The sequence below is a fragment of the Scardinius erythrophthalmus genome (assembly GCF_964197995.2).
Source record: "Scardinius erythrophthalmus genome assembly, chromosome: 8".
NCBI lineage: Eukaryota > Metazoa > Chordata > Actinopteri > Cypriniformes > Leuciscidae > Scardinius > Scardinius erythrophthalmus.
In genome coordinates this window covers 11,773,698-11,794,809 of record NC_138228.1, presented here as the reverse complement: position 1 = coordinate 11,794,809, position 21,112 = coordinate 11,773,698, and positions in this window count along the sequence as shown.

Sequence of the window (21,112 nt, the reverse complement as noted above, 5' to 3'; positions counted from 1 at the left end):
ACAGTATCGCATCAGGCAGTGCATTGTAGTCTCCCTGAGGAAAAATTTGATTCATTCGTTGCTATAGGAGAGGAAGAATTTACTAAACTCATTAAATCATCTAAATCTACAACATGTATGTTAGACCCTATACCGACTAAGCTACTGAAAGAAATACTTCCAGAGGTCATAGATCCTCTTCTTAATATCATTAATTCGTCTTTGTCTCTAGGATACGTACCAAAAAACTTTAAGCTGGCTTTGATTAAACCGCTTGTTAAAAAAACGCAACTTGATCCTTCAGAATTAGTCAATTACAGGCCGATCTCGAATCTACCTTTTCTGTCAAAGATATTAGAAAAGGCAGTATCATCACAACTGTGTTCCTTTCTTGAAAGAAATGATATCTGCGAGGATTTCCAGTCCGGATTTAGACCGTACCATAGTACCGAAACAGCTCTCGTTAGAGTCACAAATGATTTGCTCTTATCATCCGATCGTGGTTGTATCTCTCTATTAGTGTTACTCGATCTTAGCGCTGCATTTGACACCATCGACCACAACGTTCTTTTAAATAAATTAGAACATTATGTTGGCATTACAGGAAATGCACTAGCATGGTTTAAATCATACTTATCTGACCGTTATCAGTTTGTAGCAGTAAATGATGAGATGTCTCATCGATCACAGGTTAAGTATGGCGTACCACAAGGCTCAGTATTAGGACCGCTGCTGTTCACTCTGTACATGCTACCATTAGGAGATATCATTAGGAAACATGGAATTAGCTTTCACTGTTATGCTGACGATACTCAGCTCTATATTTCTTCAAAACCTAACGAAACTTATCAATTCACAAAATTAACGGAATGCATAGCGGATATAAAAAATTGGATGACTTGTAATTTCCTACTTCTAAATTCTGAAAAAACAGAGTTTCTAATTATTGGACAAAAAACTTCCTCACGTAATAATCTAGAATACTGTCTAACACTTGATGGCTGCTCTGTTAAGTCTTCGTCGTCGGTTAGGAACCTGGGTGTGCTCTTTGATACCAATCTTTCATTTGAAAGTCACGTGTCTAGTATCTGTAAAACTGCATTTTTCCATCTTAAAAATATATCTAAATTACGTCATATGCTCTCATTGACAAATGCGGAACAATTAGTTCATGCGTTCATGACCTCAAGGCTAGATTATTGTAATGCTCTACTGGGTGGTTGCCCTGCACGCTTAATAAACAAACTACAGCTGGTCCAAAACGCAGCAGCTCGAGTTCTTACCAGAACCAGGAAGTATGACCATATTAGCCCGGTTCTGTCAAAACTGCACTGGCTCCCTATTAAACATCGCATAAATTTTAAAATATTGCTGATTACTTACAAAGCACTGAATGGTTTAGCTCCGCAGTACTTGAGCGAGCTCTTAACGCATTATAGTTCGTCACGTCTATTACGATCTCAAAATTCCGGCCAGTTGATTATACCTAGAATATCAAAATCGACTGCTGGCGGTAGATCCTTTTCCTATTTAGCACCAAAACTCTGGAACAGTCTTCCTACCATTGTCCGGGAAGCAGACACACTCTGTCAGTTCAAAGCCAGATTAAAGACACATCTCTTTGACCTAGCTTTCACATAATACATTATAGACTTCTATAATTTAATGTTATGCTGCATAGATTAGGTCAGCCGGAACCGGGAACACTTCCCAAAAATCCTGATGTACTCGTTACATCACGAGAAGAATGGCATCTACGCTAATTTTAGTGTCTGTGTTTATCCCAAGGTTTTTCCTGCAGCCTGCCGGATCCAGGCCGTATCCAGATCTGACGAAGGACCTTCACCTGGACCGATGACAACGCAGTGCTGAAGTGCCAACTAGTCTCTCCCTATGGAGGATCCCACTACCACTCTACAGATAAGGCGTTGTCGGGAAAATTCGTCTTGCGGTCCTACCCCAAAGCAACAAATAAAATAAAATTCCTTATCAAAATTTATAAGGAAAGACAAGTATTTTGTTTAGGCTTGGCTTGTAGGGAATTCCAAACCTGCGTATATTCTTACGCACATAACTATAGAACCCATTCTAAATGCGCATGTGACCGCCATCAGCGTTTCTCACAGGTTCGCGTTTAAAGTCTGTGTAGAGAGAATGGTGTCGTCTTAGCGGCCCCTAATTTAATAACAAATGATCATTGCGACGGAACCAAATCAATTAAAACTAACTTTAGATGGAAATAACTTAACTCTGCTGTAAAGCCGAAACAATCTCTGTTACCTTAAATTATACGCTTATCTCTGTAAAGCTGCTTTGAGACAATCTACATTGTTAAAAGCGCTATATAAATGAAGATGACTTGACTTGACTTGACCACAATGTGTTATTACACTGCAATAAAGGTATAATACCACAATGTGTTATTACATTGTAATAAATGTATAATAACACAACGTATTATTACATTGTAATAAATGATTAATAACACAATGTATTATTACACTGTAATAAAGGTATAATACCACAATGTGTTATTACACTGCAATAAAGGTATAATACCACAATGTGTTATTACACTGTAATAAAGGTATAATACCACAATATGTTATTACACTGTAATAATGGTATAATTTCACAATGTATTATGGGACTGTAAAAAGGTAGAATCACACAATGTATTATGGGACTGTAATAAATGTATAATAAGAATTTATTATTACACTGTAATAAAGGTATAATAGCACAGTGTATTATTACACTGTAATAAAGGTATAATTACACAATGTATCATGGCACTGTAATGAAGGTATAATTACACAATGTATTATTACACTGTGATAAATGTATAATTACACAATGTATTATTACATTGTAATAAAGGTATAATTTCACAATGTATTATTATACTGTAATAAAGGTATAATTACACAATGTATTATTACATTGTAATAATTGTATAATAACACAGTTTATAATTACACTGTAATAAAGGTATAATAAGACAATGTATTATTACACTGTAATAAAGTTATAATACCACAATGTGTTATTACACTGTAATAAAGGTATAATAGCACAGTGTATTATTACACTGTAATAAAGGTATAATTTCACAATGTATTATGGCACTGTAAAAAAGTAGAATCACACAATGTATTATGGGACTGTAATAAATGTATAATAAGAATGTATTACACTGTAATAAAGTTATAATAACACAATGTATTATTACATTGTAATAAATGTATAATAACACAATGTATTATTACATTGTAATAAATGTATAATAACACAATGTATTATTACTCTATAATAAAGGTATAAGACAATGCATCATTACACTGTAATAAAGGTATAATACCACAATGTGTTATTACACTGTAATAAAGGTATAATTTCACAATGTATTATGGGACTGTAATAAATGTATAATAAGAATTTATTATTACACTGTAATAAAGGTATAATAGCACAGTGTATTATTACACTGTAATAAAGGTATAATTACACAATGTATCATGGCACTGTAATGAAGGTATAATTACACAATGTATTATTACACTGTGATAAATGTATAATTACACAATGTATTATTACATTGTAATAAAGGTATAATTTCACAATGTATTATTATACTGTCATAAAGGTATAATAACACAATGTATTATTACATTGTAATAATTGTATAATAACACAGTTTATAATTACACTGTAATAAAGGTATAATAAGACAATGTATTATTACACTGTAATAAAGGTATAATAGCACAGTGTATTATTACACTGTAATAAAGGTATAATAAGACAATGTATTATGGCACTGTAAAAAAGTAGAATCACACAATGTATTATGGGACTGTAATAAATGTATAATAAGAATGTATTACACTGTAATAAAGTTATAATAACACAATGTATTATTACATTGTAATAAATGTATAATAACACAATGTATTATTACATTGTAATAAATGTATAATAACACAATGTATTATTACTCTATAATAAAGGTATAAGACAATGCATCATTACACTGTAATAAAGGTATAATACCACAATGTGTTATTACACTGTAATAAAGGTATAATAGCACAGTGTATTATTACACTGTAATAAAGGTATAATGTAATAAATGTATTATAAGACAATGTATTATTACACTGTAATAGAGGTATAATAACACAGTGTATTATTATACTGTAATAAAGGTATAATAAGACAATGTGTTATTACACTGTAATAAAGGTATAATAGCACAGTGTATTATTACACTGTAATAAAGGTATAATTACACAATGTATTATTACACTGTAATAATGGTATAATACCACAATGTGTTATTACACTGTAATAAAGGTATAATACCACAATGTGTTATTACACTGTAATAAAGGTATAATACCACAATGTGTTATTACACTGTAATAAAGTAATAATAGCACAGTGTATTATTACACTGTAATAAAGGTATAATTTCACAATGTATTATGGCACTGTAAAAAAGTAGAATCACACAATGTATTATGGGACTGTAATAAATGTATAATAAGAATGTATTATTACACTGTAATAAAGGTATAATAACACAATGTATTATTACATTGTAATAAATGTATAATAACACAACGTATTATTACATTGTAATAAATGATTAATAACACAATGTATTATTACACTGTAATAAAGGTATAATACCACAATGTGTTATTACACTGTAATAAAGGTATAATACCACAATATGTTATTACACTGTAATAATGGTATAATTTCACAATGTATTATGGGACTGTAAAAAGGTAGAATCACACAATGTATTATGGGACTGTAATAAATGTATAATAAGAATTTATTATTACACTGTAATAAAGGTATAATAGCACAGTGTATTATTACACTGTAATAAAGGTATAATTACACAATGTATCATGGCACTGTAATGAAGGTATAATTACACAATGTATTATTACACTGTGATAAATGTATAATTACACAATGTATTATTACATTGTAATAAAGGTATAATTTCACAATGTATTATTATACTGTAATAAAGGTATAATAACACAATGTATTATTACATTGTAATAATTGTATAATAACACAGTTTATAATTACACTGTAATAAAGGTATAATAAGACAATGTATTATTACACTGTAATAAAGTTATAATACCACAATGTGTTATTACACTGTAATAAAGGTATAATAGCACAGTGTATTATTACACTGTAATAAAGGTATAATTTCACAATGTATTATGGCACTGTAAAAAAGTAGAATCACACAATGTATTATGGGACTGTAATAAATGTATAATAAGAATGTATTACACTGTAATAAAGTTATAATAACACAATGTATTATTACATTGTAATAAATGTATAATAACACAATGTATTATTACTCTATAATAAAGGTATAAGACAATGCATCATTACACTGTAATAAAGGTATAATACCACAATGTGTTATTACACTGTAATAAAGGTATAATAGCACAGTGTATTATTACACTGTAATAAAGGTATAATTTCACAATGTATTATGGGACTGTAATGAATGTATAATAAGAATGTATTATTACACTGTAATAAAGGTATAATAACACAGTGTATTATTACACTGTCATAAAGGTATAATAAGACAATGTATCATTACTCTGTAATAAAGGTATAATACCACAATGTGTTATTACACTATAATAAAGGTATAATAGCACAGTGTATTATTACACTGTAATAAAGGTATAATTTCACTATGTATTATGGCACTGTAAAAAAGTAGAATCACACAATGTATTATGGGACTGTAATAAATGTATAATAAGAATGTATTATTACACTGTAATAAAGGTATAATAGCACAGTGTATTATTACACTGTAATAAAGGTATAATACCACAATGTGTTATAACACTGTAATAAAGGTATAATACCACAATGTGTTATAACACTGTAATAAAGGTATAATAGCACAGTGTATTATTACACTGTAATAAAGGTATAATAACACAATGTATTATGGCACTGTAATGTAGGTATAATTTCACAATGTATTATGGCACTGTAAAAAAGTAGAATCACACAATGTATTATGGGACTGTAATAAATGTATAATAAGAATGTATTATTACACTGTAATAAAGGTATAATACCACAATGTGTTATTACACTGTAATAAAGGTATAATAGCACAGTGTATTATTACACTGTAATAAAGGTATAATAACACAATGTATTATGGCACTGTAATGTAGGTATAATTACACAATGTATTATTACACTGTGATAAATGTATAATAGCACAATGTATTTCATTGTCATAAAGGTATAATAGCACAATGTATTATTACATTGTAATAAATGTATAATTACACAATGTATTATTACATTGTAATAAATGTATAATAAGAATGTATTATTACACTGTAATAAAGGTATAATAACAAAGTGTATTATTATACTGTAATAAAGGTATTATAAGACAATGTATTATTACACTGTAACAAAGGTATAATACCACAATTTGTTATTACACTGTAATAAAGGTATAATACCACAATGTGTTATTACACTGTAATAAAGGTATAATAGCACAGTGTATTATTACACTGTAATAAAGGTATAATTACACAATGTGTTATGGCACTGTAATGAAGGTATAATTACACAATGTATTATGGCACTGTAATGAAGGTATAATTACATAATGTATTATTACACTGTGATAAATGTATAATAGCACAATGTATTTCATTGTCATAAATGTATAATAGCACAATGTATTATTATATTGTAATAAATGTATAATTACACAATGTATTATTACATTGTAATAAATGTATAATAAGAATGTATTATTACACTATAATAAAGGTATAATAGCACAGTGTATTATTACACTGTAATAAAGGTATAATGTAATAAAGGTATTATAAGACAATGTATTATTACACTGTAATAGAGGTATAATAACACAGTGTATTATTATACTGTAATAAAGGTATAATAAGACAATGTGTTATTACACTGTAATAAAGGTATAATAGCACAGTGTATTATTACACTGTAATAAAGGTATAATTACACAAAGTATTATTACACTGTAATAAAGGTATTATAAGACAATTTATTATTACACTGTAATAAAGGTATAATAACACAGTGTATTATTATACTGTAATAAAGGTATAATACCACAATGTGTTATTACACTGTAATAAAGTAATAATAGCACAGTGTATTATTACACTGTAATAAAAGTATAATTTCACAATGTATTATGGCACTGTAAAAAAGTAGAATCACACAATGTATTATGGGACTGTAATAAATGTATAATAAGAATTTATTATTACACTGTAATAAAGGTATAATAACACAATGTATTATTACACTGTAATAAAGGTATAATTACACAATGTATCATGCACTGTAATGAAGGTATAATTACACAATGTATTATTACATTGTAATAAAGGTATAATTTCACAATGTATTATTATACTGTAATAAAGGTATAATAACACAATGTATTATTACATTGTAATAAATGTATAATAACACAGTTTATTATTACACTGTAATAAAGATATAATAAGACAATGTATTATTACACTGTAATAAAGTTATAATACCACAATGTGTTATTACACTATAATAAAGGTATAATAGCACAGTGTATTATTACACTGTAATAAAGGTATAATTTCACTATGTATTATGGCACTGTAAAAAAGTAGAATCACACATTGTATTATGGTACTGTAATAAATGTATAATAAGAATGTATTATTACACTGTAATAAAGGTGTAATAACACAATGTATTATTACATAGTAATAAATGTATAATAACACAATGTATTATTACATTGTAATAATGTATAATAACACAATGTATTATTACACTGTAATAAAGGTATAAGACAATGTATCATTACACTGTAATAAAGGTATAATACCACAATGTGTTATTACACTGTAATAAAGGTATAATAGCACAGTGTATTATTACACTGTAATAAAGGTATAATTACACAATGTATCATGGCACTGTAATGAAGGTATAATAACACAGTGTATTATTACACTGTAATAAAGGTATAAGACAATGTATCATTACACTGTAATAAAGGTATAATAGCACAATGTGTTATTACACTGTAATAAAGGTATAATAGCACAATGTATTATTACACTGTAATAAAGGTATAATTACACAATGTCTTATGGCACTGTAATGAAGGTATAATTACACAATGTATTATTACACTGTGATAAATGTATAATAGCACAATGTATTTCATTGTCATGTATAATAGCACAATGTATTATTATATTGTAATAAATGTATAATTACACAATGTATTATTACATTGTAATAAATGTATAATAAGAATGTATTATTACACTGTAATAAAGGTATAATAACACAGTGTATTATTATACTGTAATAAAGGTATTATAAGACAATGTATTATTACACTGTAATAGAGGTATAATAACACAGTGTATTATTATACTGTAATAAAGGTATAATAAGACAATGTGTTATTACACTGTAATAAAGGTTTAATACCACAATGTGTTATTACACTGTAATAAAGGTTTAATACCACAATGTGTTATTACACTGTAATAAAGGTAAAATTTCACAATGTATTATGGCACTGTTAAAAGGTAGAATCACACAATGTATTATAGGACTGTAATAAATGTATAAAAAGAATGTATTATTACACTGTAATAAAGGTATAATAGCACAGTGTATTATTACACTGTAATAAAGGTATAATGTAATACATGTATTATAAGACAATGTATTATTACACTGTAATAGAGGTATAATAACACAGTGTATTATTATACTGTAATAAAGGTATAATAAGACAATGTGTTATTACACTGTAATAAAGGTATAATAGCACAGTGTATTATTACACTGTAATAAAGGTATAATTACACAATGTATTATTACACTGTAATAAAGGTATAATACCACAATGTGTTATTACACTGTAATAAAGGTATAATACCACAATGTGTTATTACACTGTAATAAAGGTATAATACCACAATGTGTTATTACACTGTAATAAAGTAATAATAGCACAGTGTATTATTACACTGTAATAAAGGTATAATTTCACAATGTATTATTACATTGTAATAAAGGTATAATTTCACAATGTATTATTATACTGTAATAAAGGTATAATACCACAATGTGTTATTACACTGTAATAAAGTAATAATAGCACAGTGTATTATTACACTGTGATAAATGTATAATTACACAATGTATTATTACATTGTAATAAAGGTATAATTTCACAATGTATTATTATACTGTAATAAAGGTATAATAACACAATGTATTATTACATTGTAATAATTGTATAATAACACAGTTTATAATTACACTGTAATAAAGGTATAATAAGACAATGTATTATTACACTGTAATAAAGTTATAATACCACAATGTGTTATTACACTGTAATAAAGGTATAATAGCACAGTGTATTATTACACTGTAATAAAGGTATAATTTCACAATGTATTATGGCACTGTAAAAAAGTAGAATCACACAATGTATTATGGGACTGTAATAAATGTATAATAAGAATGTATTACACTGTAATAAAGTTATAATAACACAATGTATTATTACATTGTAATAAATGTATAATAACACAATGTATTATTACATTGTAATAAATGTATAATAACACAATGTATTATTACTCTATAATAAAGGTATAAGACAATGCATCATTACACTGTAATAAAGGTATAATACCACAATGTGTTATTACACTGTAATAAAGGTATAATAGCACAGTGTATTATTACACTGTAATAAAGGTATAATGTAATAAATGTATTATAAGACAATGTATTATTACACTGTAATAGAGGTATAATAACACAGTGTATTATTATACTGTAATAAAGGTATAATAAGACAATGTGTTATTACACTGTAATAAAGGTATAATAGCACAGTGTATTATTACACTGTAATAAAGGTATAATTACACAATGTATTATTACACTGTAATAAAGGTATAATACCACAATGTGTTATTACACTGTAATAAAGGTATAATACCACAATGTGTTATTACACTGTAATAAAGGTATAATACCACAATGTGTTATTACACTGTAATAAAGGTATAATACCACAATGTGTTATTACACTGTAATAAAGTAATAATAGCACAGTGTATTATTACACTGTAATAAAGGTATAATTTCACAATGTATTATGGCACTGTAAAAAAGTAGAATCACACAATGTATTATGGGACTGTAATAAATGTATAATAAGAATGTATTATTACACTGTAATAAAGGTATAATAACACAATGTATTATTACATTGTAATAAATGTATAATAACACAACGTATTATTACATTGTAATAAATGATTAATAACACAATGTATTATTACACTGTAATAAAGGTATAATACCACAATGTGTTATTACACTGCAATAAAGGTATAATACCACAATGTGTTATTACACTGTAATAAAGGTATAATACCACAATATGTTATTACACTGTAATAAAGGTATAATTTCACAATGTATTATGGGACTGTAAAAAGGTAGAATCACACAATGTATTATGGGACTGTAATAAATGTATAATAAGAATTTATTATTACACTGTAATAAAGGTATAATAGCACAGTGTATTATTACACTGTAATAAAGGTATAATTACACAATGTATTATTACACTGTGATAAATGTATAATTACACAATGTATTATTACATTGTAATAAAGGTATAATTTCACAATGTATTATTATACTGTAATAAAGGTATAATAACACAATGTATTATTACATTGTAATAATTGTATAATAACACAGTTTATAATTACACTGTAATAAAGGTATAATAAGACAATGTATTATTACACTGTAATAAAGTTATAATACCACAAGGTGTTATTACACTGTAATAAAGGTATAATAGCACAGTGTATTATTACACTGTAATAAAGGTATAATTTCACAATGTATTATGGCACTGTAAAAAAGTAGAATCACACAATGTATTATGGGACTGTAATAAATGTATAATAAGAATGTATTACACTGTAATAAAGTTATAATAACACAATGTATTATTACATTGTAATAAATGTATAATAACACAATGTATTATTACATTGTAATAATGTATAATAACACAATGTATTATTACACTGTAATAAAGGTATAAGACAATGTATCATTACACTGTAATAAAGGTATAATACCACAATGTGTTATTACACTGTAATAAAGGTATAATAGCACAGTGTATTATTACACTGTAATAAAGGTATAATTACACAATGTATCATGGCACTGTAATGAAGGTATAATAACACAGTGTATTATTACACTGTAATAAAGGAATAAGACAATGTATCATTACACTGTAATAAAGGTATAATACCACAATGTGTTATTACACTGTAATAAAGGTATAATACCACAATGTGTTATTACACTGTAATAAAGTAATAATAGCACAGTGTATTATTACACTGTGATAAATGTATAATTACACAATGTATTATTACATTGTAATAAAGGTATAATTTCACAATGTATTATTATACTGTAATAAAGGTATAATAACACAATGTATTATTACATTGTAATAATTGTATAATAACACAGTTTATAATTACACTGTAATAAAGGTATAATAAGACAATGTATTATTACACTGTAATAAAGTTATAATACCACAATGTGTTATTACACTGTAATAAAGGTATAATAGCACAGTGTATTATTACACTGTAATAAAGGTATAATTTCACAATGTATTATGGCACTGTAAAAAAGTAGAATCACACAATGTATTATGGGACTGTAATAAATGTATAATAAGAATGTATTACACTGTAATAAAGTTATAATAACACAATGTATTATTACATTGTAATAAATGTATAATAACACAATGTATTATTACATTGTAATAAATGTATAATAACACAATGTATTATTACTCTATAATAAAGGTATAAGACAATGCATCATTACACTGTAATAAAGGTATAATAGCACAGTGTATTATTACACTGTAATAAAGGTATAATGTAATAAATGTATTATAAGACAATGTATTATTACACTGTAATAGAGGTATAATAACACAGTGTATTATTATACTGTAATAAAGGTATAATAAGACAATGTGTTATTACACTGTAATAAAGGTATAATAGCACAGTGTATTATTACACTGTAATAAAGGTATAATTACACAATGTATTATTACACTGTAATAAAGGTATAATACCACAATGTGTTATTACACTGTAATAAAGGTATAATACCACAATGTGTTATTACACTGTAATAAAGGTATAATACCACAATGTGTTATTACACTGTAATAAAGGTATAATACCACAATGTGTTATTACACTGTAATAAAGTAATAATAGCACAGTGTATTATTACACTGTAATAAAGGTATAATTTCACAATGTATTATGGCACTGTAAAAAAGTAGAATCACACAATGTATTATGGGACTGTAATAAATGTATAATAAGAATGTATTATTACACTGTAATAAAGGTATAATAACACAATGTATTATTACATTGTAATAAATGTATAATAACACAACGTATTATTACATTGTAATAAATGATTAATAACACAATGTATTATTACACTGTAATAAAGGTATAATACCACAATGTGTTATTACACTGCAATAAAGGTATAATACCACAATGTGTTATTACACTGTAATAAAGGTATAATACCACAATATGTTATTACACTGTAATAAAGGTATAATTTCACAATGTATTATGGGACTGTAAAAAGGTAGAATCACACAATGTATTATGGGACTGTAATAAATGTATAATAAGAATTTATTATTACACTGTAATAAAGGTATAATAGCACAGTGTATTATTACACTGTAATAAAGGTATAATTACACAATGTATTATTACACTGTGATAAATGTATAATTACACAATGTATTATTACATTGTAATAAAGGTATAATTTCACAATGTATTATTATACTGTAATAAAGGTATAATGACACAATGTATTATTACATTGTAATAATTGTATAATAACACAGTTTATAATTACACTGTAATAAAGGTATAATAAGACAATGTATTATTACACTGTAATAAAGTTATAATACCACAAGGTGTTATTACACTGTAATAAAGGTATAATAGCACAGTGTATTATTACACTGTAATAAAGGTATAATTTCACAATGTATTATGGCACTGTAAAAAAGTAGAATCACACAATGTATTATGGGACTGTAATAAATGTATAATAAGAATGTATTACACTGTAATAAAGTTATAATAACACAATGTATTATTACATTGTAATAAATGTATAATAACACAATGTATTATTACATTGTAATAATGTATAATAACACAATGTATTATTACACTGTAATAAAGGTATAAGACAATGTATCATTACACTGTAATAAAGGTATAATACCACAATGTGTTATTACACTGTAATAAAGGTATAATAGCACAGTGTATTATTACACTGTAATAAAGGTATAATTACACAATGTATCATGGCACTGTAATGAAGGTATAATAACACAGTGTATTATTACACTGTAATAAAGGAATAAGACAATGTATCATTACACTGTAATAAAGGTATAATACCACAATGTGTTATTACACTGTAATAAAGGTATAATAGCACAATGTATTATTACACTGTAATAAAGGTATAATTACACAATGTCTTATGGCACTGTAATGAAGGTATAATTACACAATGTATTATTACACTGTGATAAATGTATAATAGCACAATGTATTTCATTGTCATGTATAATAGCACAATGTATTATTATATTGTAATAAATGTATAATTACACAATGTATTATTACATTGTAATAAATGTATAATAAGAATGTATTATTACACTGTAATAAAGGTATAATAACACAGTGTATTATTATACTGTAATAAAGGTATTATAAGACAATGTATTATTACACTGTAATAGAGGTATAATAACACAGTGTATTATTATACTGTAATAAAGGTATAATAGCACAGTGTATTATTACACTGTAATAAAGGTATAATTACACAATGTATTATTACACTGTAATAAAGGTATAATACCACAATGTGTTATTACACTGTAATAAAGGTATAATACCACAATGTGTTATTACACTGTAATAAAGGTATAATACCACAATGTGTTATTACACTGTAATAAAGTAATAATAGCACAGTGTATTATTACACTGCAATAAAGGTATAATTTCACAATGTATTATGGCACTGTAAAAAAGTAGAATCACACAATGTATTATGGGACTGTAATAAATGTATAATAAGAATGTATTATTACACTGTAATAAAGGTATAATAACACAATGTATTATTACATTGTAATAAATGTATAATAACACAACGTATTATTACATTGTAATAAATGATTAATAACACGATGTATTATTACACTGTAATAAAGGTATAATACCACAATGTGTTATTACACTGCAATAAAGGTATAATACCACAATGTGTTATTACACTGTAATAAATGTATAATACCACAATGTGTTATTACACTGTAATAAAGGTATAATTTCACAATGTATTATGGGACTGTAATAAATGTATAATAAGAATTTATTATTACACTGTAATAAAGGTATAATAGCACAGTGTATTATTACACTGTAATAAAGGTATAATTACACAATGTATCATGGCACTGTAATGAAGGTATAATTACACAATGTATTATTACACTGTGATAAATGTATAATTACACAATGTATTATTACATTGTAATAAAGGTATAATTTCACAATGTATTATTATACTGTAATAAAGGTATAATAACACAATGTATTATTACATTGTAATAATTGTATAATAACACAGTTTATAATTACACTGTAATAAAGGTATAATAAGACAATGTATTATTACACTGTAATAAAGTTATAATACCACAATGTGTTATTACACTGTAATAAAGGTATAATAGCACAGTGTATTATTACACTGTAATAAAGGTATAATTTCACAATGTATTATGGCACTGTAAAAAAGTAGAATCACACAATGTATTATGGGACTGTAATAAATGTATAATAAGAATGTATTACACTGTAATAAAGTTATAATAACACAATGTATTATTACATTGTAATAAATGTATAATAACACAATGTATTATTACATTGTAATAAATGTATAATAACACAATGTATTATTACTCTATAATAAAGGTATAAGACAATGCATCATTACACTGTAATAAAGGTATAATACCACAATGTGTTATTACACTGTAATAAAGGTATAATAGCACAGTGTATTATTACACTGTAATAAAGGTATAATGTAATAAATGTATTATAAGACAATGTATTATTACACTGTAATAGAGGTATAATAACACAGTGTATTATTATACTGTAATAAAGGTATAATAAGACAATGTGTTATTACACTGTAATAAAGGTATAATAGCACAGTGTATTATTACACTGTAATAAAGGTATAATTACACAATGTATTATTACACTGTAATAAAGGTATAATACCACAATGTGTTATTACACTGTAATAAAGGTATAATACCACAATGTGTTATTACACTGTAATAAAGGTATAATACCACAATGTGTTATTACACTGTAATAAAGTAATAATAGCACAGTGTATTATTACACTGTAATAAAGGTATAATTTCACAATGTATTATGGCACTGTAAAAAAGTAGAATCACACAATGTATTATGGGACTGTAATAAATGTATAATAAGAATGTATTATTACACTGTAATAAAGGTATAATACCACAATGTGTTATTACACTGCAATAAAGGTATAATACCACAATGTGTTATTACACTGTAATAAAGGTATAATACCACAATATGTTATTACACTGTAATAAAGGTATAATTTCACAATGTATTATGGGACTGTAAAAAGGTAGAATCACACAATGTATTATGGGACTGTAATAAATGTATAATAAGAATTTATTATTACACTGTAATAAAGGTATAATAGCACAGTGTATTATTACACTGTAATAAAGGTATAATTACACAATGTATTATTACACTGTGATAAATGTATAATTACACAATGTATTATTACATTGTAATAAATGTATAATTTCACAATGTATTATTATACTGTAATAAAGGTATAATAACACAATGTATTATTACATTGTAATAATTGTATAATAACACAGTTTATAATTACACTGTAATAAAGGTATAATAAGACAATGTATTATTACACTGTAATAAAGTTATAATACCACAATGTGTTATTACACTGTAATAAAGGTATAATAGCACAGTGTATTATTACACTGTAATAAAGGTATAATTTCACAATGTATTATGGCACTGTAAAAAAGTAGAATCACACAATGTATTATGGGACTGTAATAAATGTATAATAAGAATGTATTACACTGTAATAAAGTTATAATAACACAATGTATTATTACATTGTTATAAATGTATAATAACACAATGTATTATTACATTGTAATAAATGTATAATAACACAATGTATTATTACTCTATAATAAAGGTATAAGACAATGCATCATTACACTGTAATAAAGGTATAATACCACAATGTGTTATTACACTGTAATAAAGGTATAATAGCACAGTGTATTATTACACTGTAATAAAGGTATAATTTCACAATGTATTATGGGACTGTAATAAATGTATAATAAGAATGTATTATTACACTGTAATAAAGGTATAATAACACAGTGTATTATTACACTGTAATAAAGGTATAATAAGACAATGTATCATTACTCTGTAATAAAGGTATAATACCACAATGTGTTATTACACTATAATAAAGGTATAATAGCACAGTGTATTATTACACTGTAATAAAGGTATAATTTCACTATGTATTATGGCACTGTAAAAAAGTAGAATCACACAATGTATTATGGGACTGTAATAAATGTATAAAAAGAATGTATTATTACACTGTAATAAAGGTATAATAGCACAGTGTATTATTACACTGTAATAAAGGTATAATACCACAATGTGTTATAACACTGTAATAAAGGTATAATACCACAATGTGTTATAACACTGTAATAAAGGTATAATAGCACAGTGTATTATTACACTGTAATAAAGGTATAATAACACAATGTATTATGGCACTGTAATGTAGGTATAATTTCACAATGTATTATGGCACTGTAAAAAAGTAGAATCACACAATGTATTATGGGACTGTAATAAATGTATAATAAGAATGTATTATTACACTGTAATAAAGGTATAATACCACAATGTGTTATTACACTGTAATAAAGGTATAATAGCACAGTGTATTATTACACTGTAATAAAGGTATAATAACACAATGTATTATGGCACTGTAATGTAGGTATAATTACACAATGTATTATTACACTGTGATAAATGTATAATAGCACAATGTATTTCATTGTCATAAAGGTATAATAGCACAATGTATTATTACATTGTAATAAATGTATAATTACACAATGTATTATTACATTGTAATAAATGTATAATAAGAATGTATTATTACACTGTAATAAAGGTATAATAACAAAGTGTATTATTATACTGTAATAAAGGTATTATAAGACAATGTATTATTACACTGTAACAAAGGTATAATACCACAATTTGTTATTACACTGTAATAAAGGTATAATACCACAATGTGTTATTACACTGTAATAAAGGTATAATAGCACAGTGTATTATTACACTGTAATAAAGGTATAATTACACAATGTGTTATGGCACTGTAATGAAGGTATAATTACACAATGTATTATGGCACTGTAATGAAGGTATAATTACATAATGTATTATTACACTGTGATAAATGTATAATAGCACAATGTATTTCATTGTCATAAATGTATAATAGCACAATGTATTATTATATTGTAATAAATGTATAATTACACAATGTATTATTACATTGTAATAAATGTATAATAAGAATGTATTATTACACTGTAATAAAGGTATAATAGCACAGTGTATTATTACACTGTAATAAAGGTATAATGTAATAAAGGTATTATAAGACAATGTATTATTACACTGTAATAGAGGTATAATAACACAGTGTATTATTATACTGTAATAAAGGTATAATAAGACAATGTGTTATTACACTGTAATAAAGGTATAATAGCACAGTGTATTATTACACTGTAATAAAGGTATAATTACACAAAGTATTATTACACTGTAATAAAGGTATTATAAGACAATTTATTATTACACTGTAATAAAGGTATAATAACACAGTGTATTATTATACTGTAATAAAGGTATAATACCACAATGTGTTATTACACTGTAATAAAGTAATAATAGCACAGTGTATTATTACACTGTAATAAAAGTATAATTTCACAATGTATTATGGCACTGTAAAAAAGTAGAATCACACAATGTATTATGGGACTGTAATAAATGTATAATAAGAATTTATTATTACACTGTAATAAAGGTATAATAACACAATGTATTATTACACTGTAATAAAGGTATAATTACACAATGTATTATTACACTGTGATAAATGTATAATTACACAATGTATTATTACATTGTAATAAAGGTATAATTTCACAATGTATTATTATACTGTAATAAAGGTATAATAACACAATGTATTATTACATTGTAATAAATGTATAATAACACAGTTTATTATTACACTGTAATAAAGATATAATAAGACAATGTATTATTACACTGTAATAAAGTTATAATACCACAATGTGTTATTACACTGTAATAAAGGTATAATAGCACAGTGTATTATTACACTGTAATAAAGTTATAATAAGACAATGTATCATTACACTGTAATAAAGGTATAATACCACAATGTGTTATTACACTATAATAAAGGTATAATAGCACAGTGTATTATTACACTGTAATAAAGGTATAATTTCACTATGTATTATGGCACTGTAAAAAAGTAGAATCACACATTGTATTATGGTACTGTAATAAATGTATAATAAGAATGTATTATTACACTGTAATAAAGGTGTAATAACACAATGTATTATTACATAGTAATAAATGTATAATAACACAATGTATTATTACATTGTAATAATGTATAATAACACAATGTATTATTACACTGTAATAAAGGTATAAGACAATGTATCATTACACTGTAATAAAGGTATAATACCACAATGTGTTATTACACTGTAATAAAGGTATAATAGCACAGTGTATTATTACACTGTAATAAAGGTATAATTACACAATGTATCATGGCACTGTAATGAAGGTATAATAACACAGTGTATTATTACACTGTAATAAAGGTATAAGACAATGTATCATTACACTGTAATAAAGGTATAATACCACAATGTGTTATTACACTGTAATAAAGGTATAATAGCACAGTGTATTATTACACTGTAATAAAGGTATAATAACACAATGTATTATGGCACTGTAATGTAGGTATAATTACACAATGTATTATTACACTGTGATAAATGTATAATAGCACAATGTATTTCATTGTCATAAAGGTATAATAGCACAGTGTATTATTACACTGTAATAAAGGTATAATAACACAATGTGTTATGGCACTGTAATGAAGGTATAATTACACAATGTATTATGGCACTGTAATGAAGGTATAATTACATAATGTATTATTACACTGTGATAAATGTATAATAGCACAATGTATTTCATTGTCATAAAGGTATAATAGCACAATGTATTATTACATTGTAATAAATGTATAATTACACAATGTATTATTACATTGTAATAAATGTATAATAAGAATGTATTATTACACTGTAATAAAGGTATAATAACAAAGTGTATTATTATACTGTAATAAAGGTATTATAAGACAATGTATTATTACACTGTAATAAAGGTATAATACCACAATTTGTTATTACACTGTAATAAAGGTATAATACCACAATGTGTTATTACACTGTAATAAAGGTATAATAGCACAGTGTATTATTACACTGTAATAAAGGTATAATACCACAATGTGTTATTACACTGTGATAAATGTATAATAGCACAATGTATTTCATTGTCATAAATGTATAATAGCACAATGTATTATTATATTGTAATAAATGTATAATTACACAATGTATTATTACATTGTAATGAATGTATAATAAGAATGTATTATTACACTGTAATAAAGGTATAATAGCACAGTGTATTATTACACTGTAATAAAGGTATAATGTAATAAAGGTATTATAAGACAATGTATTATTACACTGTAATAGAGGTATAATACCACAATGTGTTATTACACTGTAATAAAGTAATAATAGCACAGTGTATTATTACACTGTAATAAAAGTATAATTTCACAATGTATTATGGCACTGTAAAAAAGTAGAATCACACAATGTATTATGGGACTGTAATAAATGTATAATAAGAATTTATTATTACACTGTAATAAAGGTATAATAACACAATGTATTATTACACTGTAATAAAGGTATAATTACACAATGTATCATGCACTGTAATGAAGGTATAATTACACAATGTATTATTACACTGTGATAAATGTATAATTGCACAATGTATTATTACATTGTAATAAAGGTATAATTTCACAATGTATTATTATACTGTAATAAAGGTATAATAACACAATGTATTATTACATTGTAATAAATGTATAATAACACAGTTTATTATTACACTGTAATAAAGATATAATAAGACAATGTATTATTACACTGTAATAAAGTTATAATACCACAATGTGTTATTACACTGTAATAAAGGTATAATAGCACAGTGTATTATTACACTGTAATAAAGTTATAATAAGACAATGTATCATTACACTGTAATAAAGGTATAATACCACAATGTGTTATTACACTATAATAAAGGTATAATAGCACAGTGTATTATTACACTGTAATAAAGGTATAATTTCACTATGTATTATGGCACTGTAAAAAAGTAGAATCACACATTGTATTATGGTACTGTAA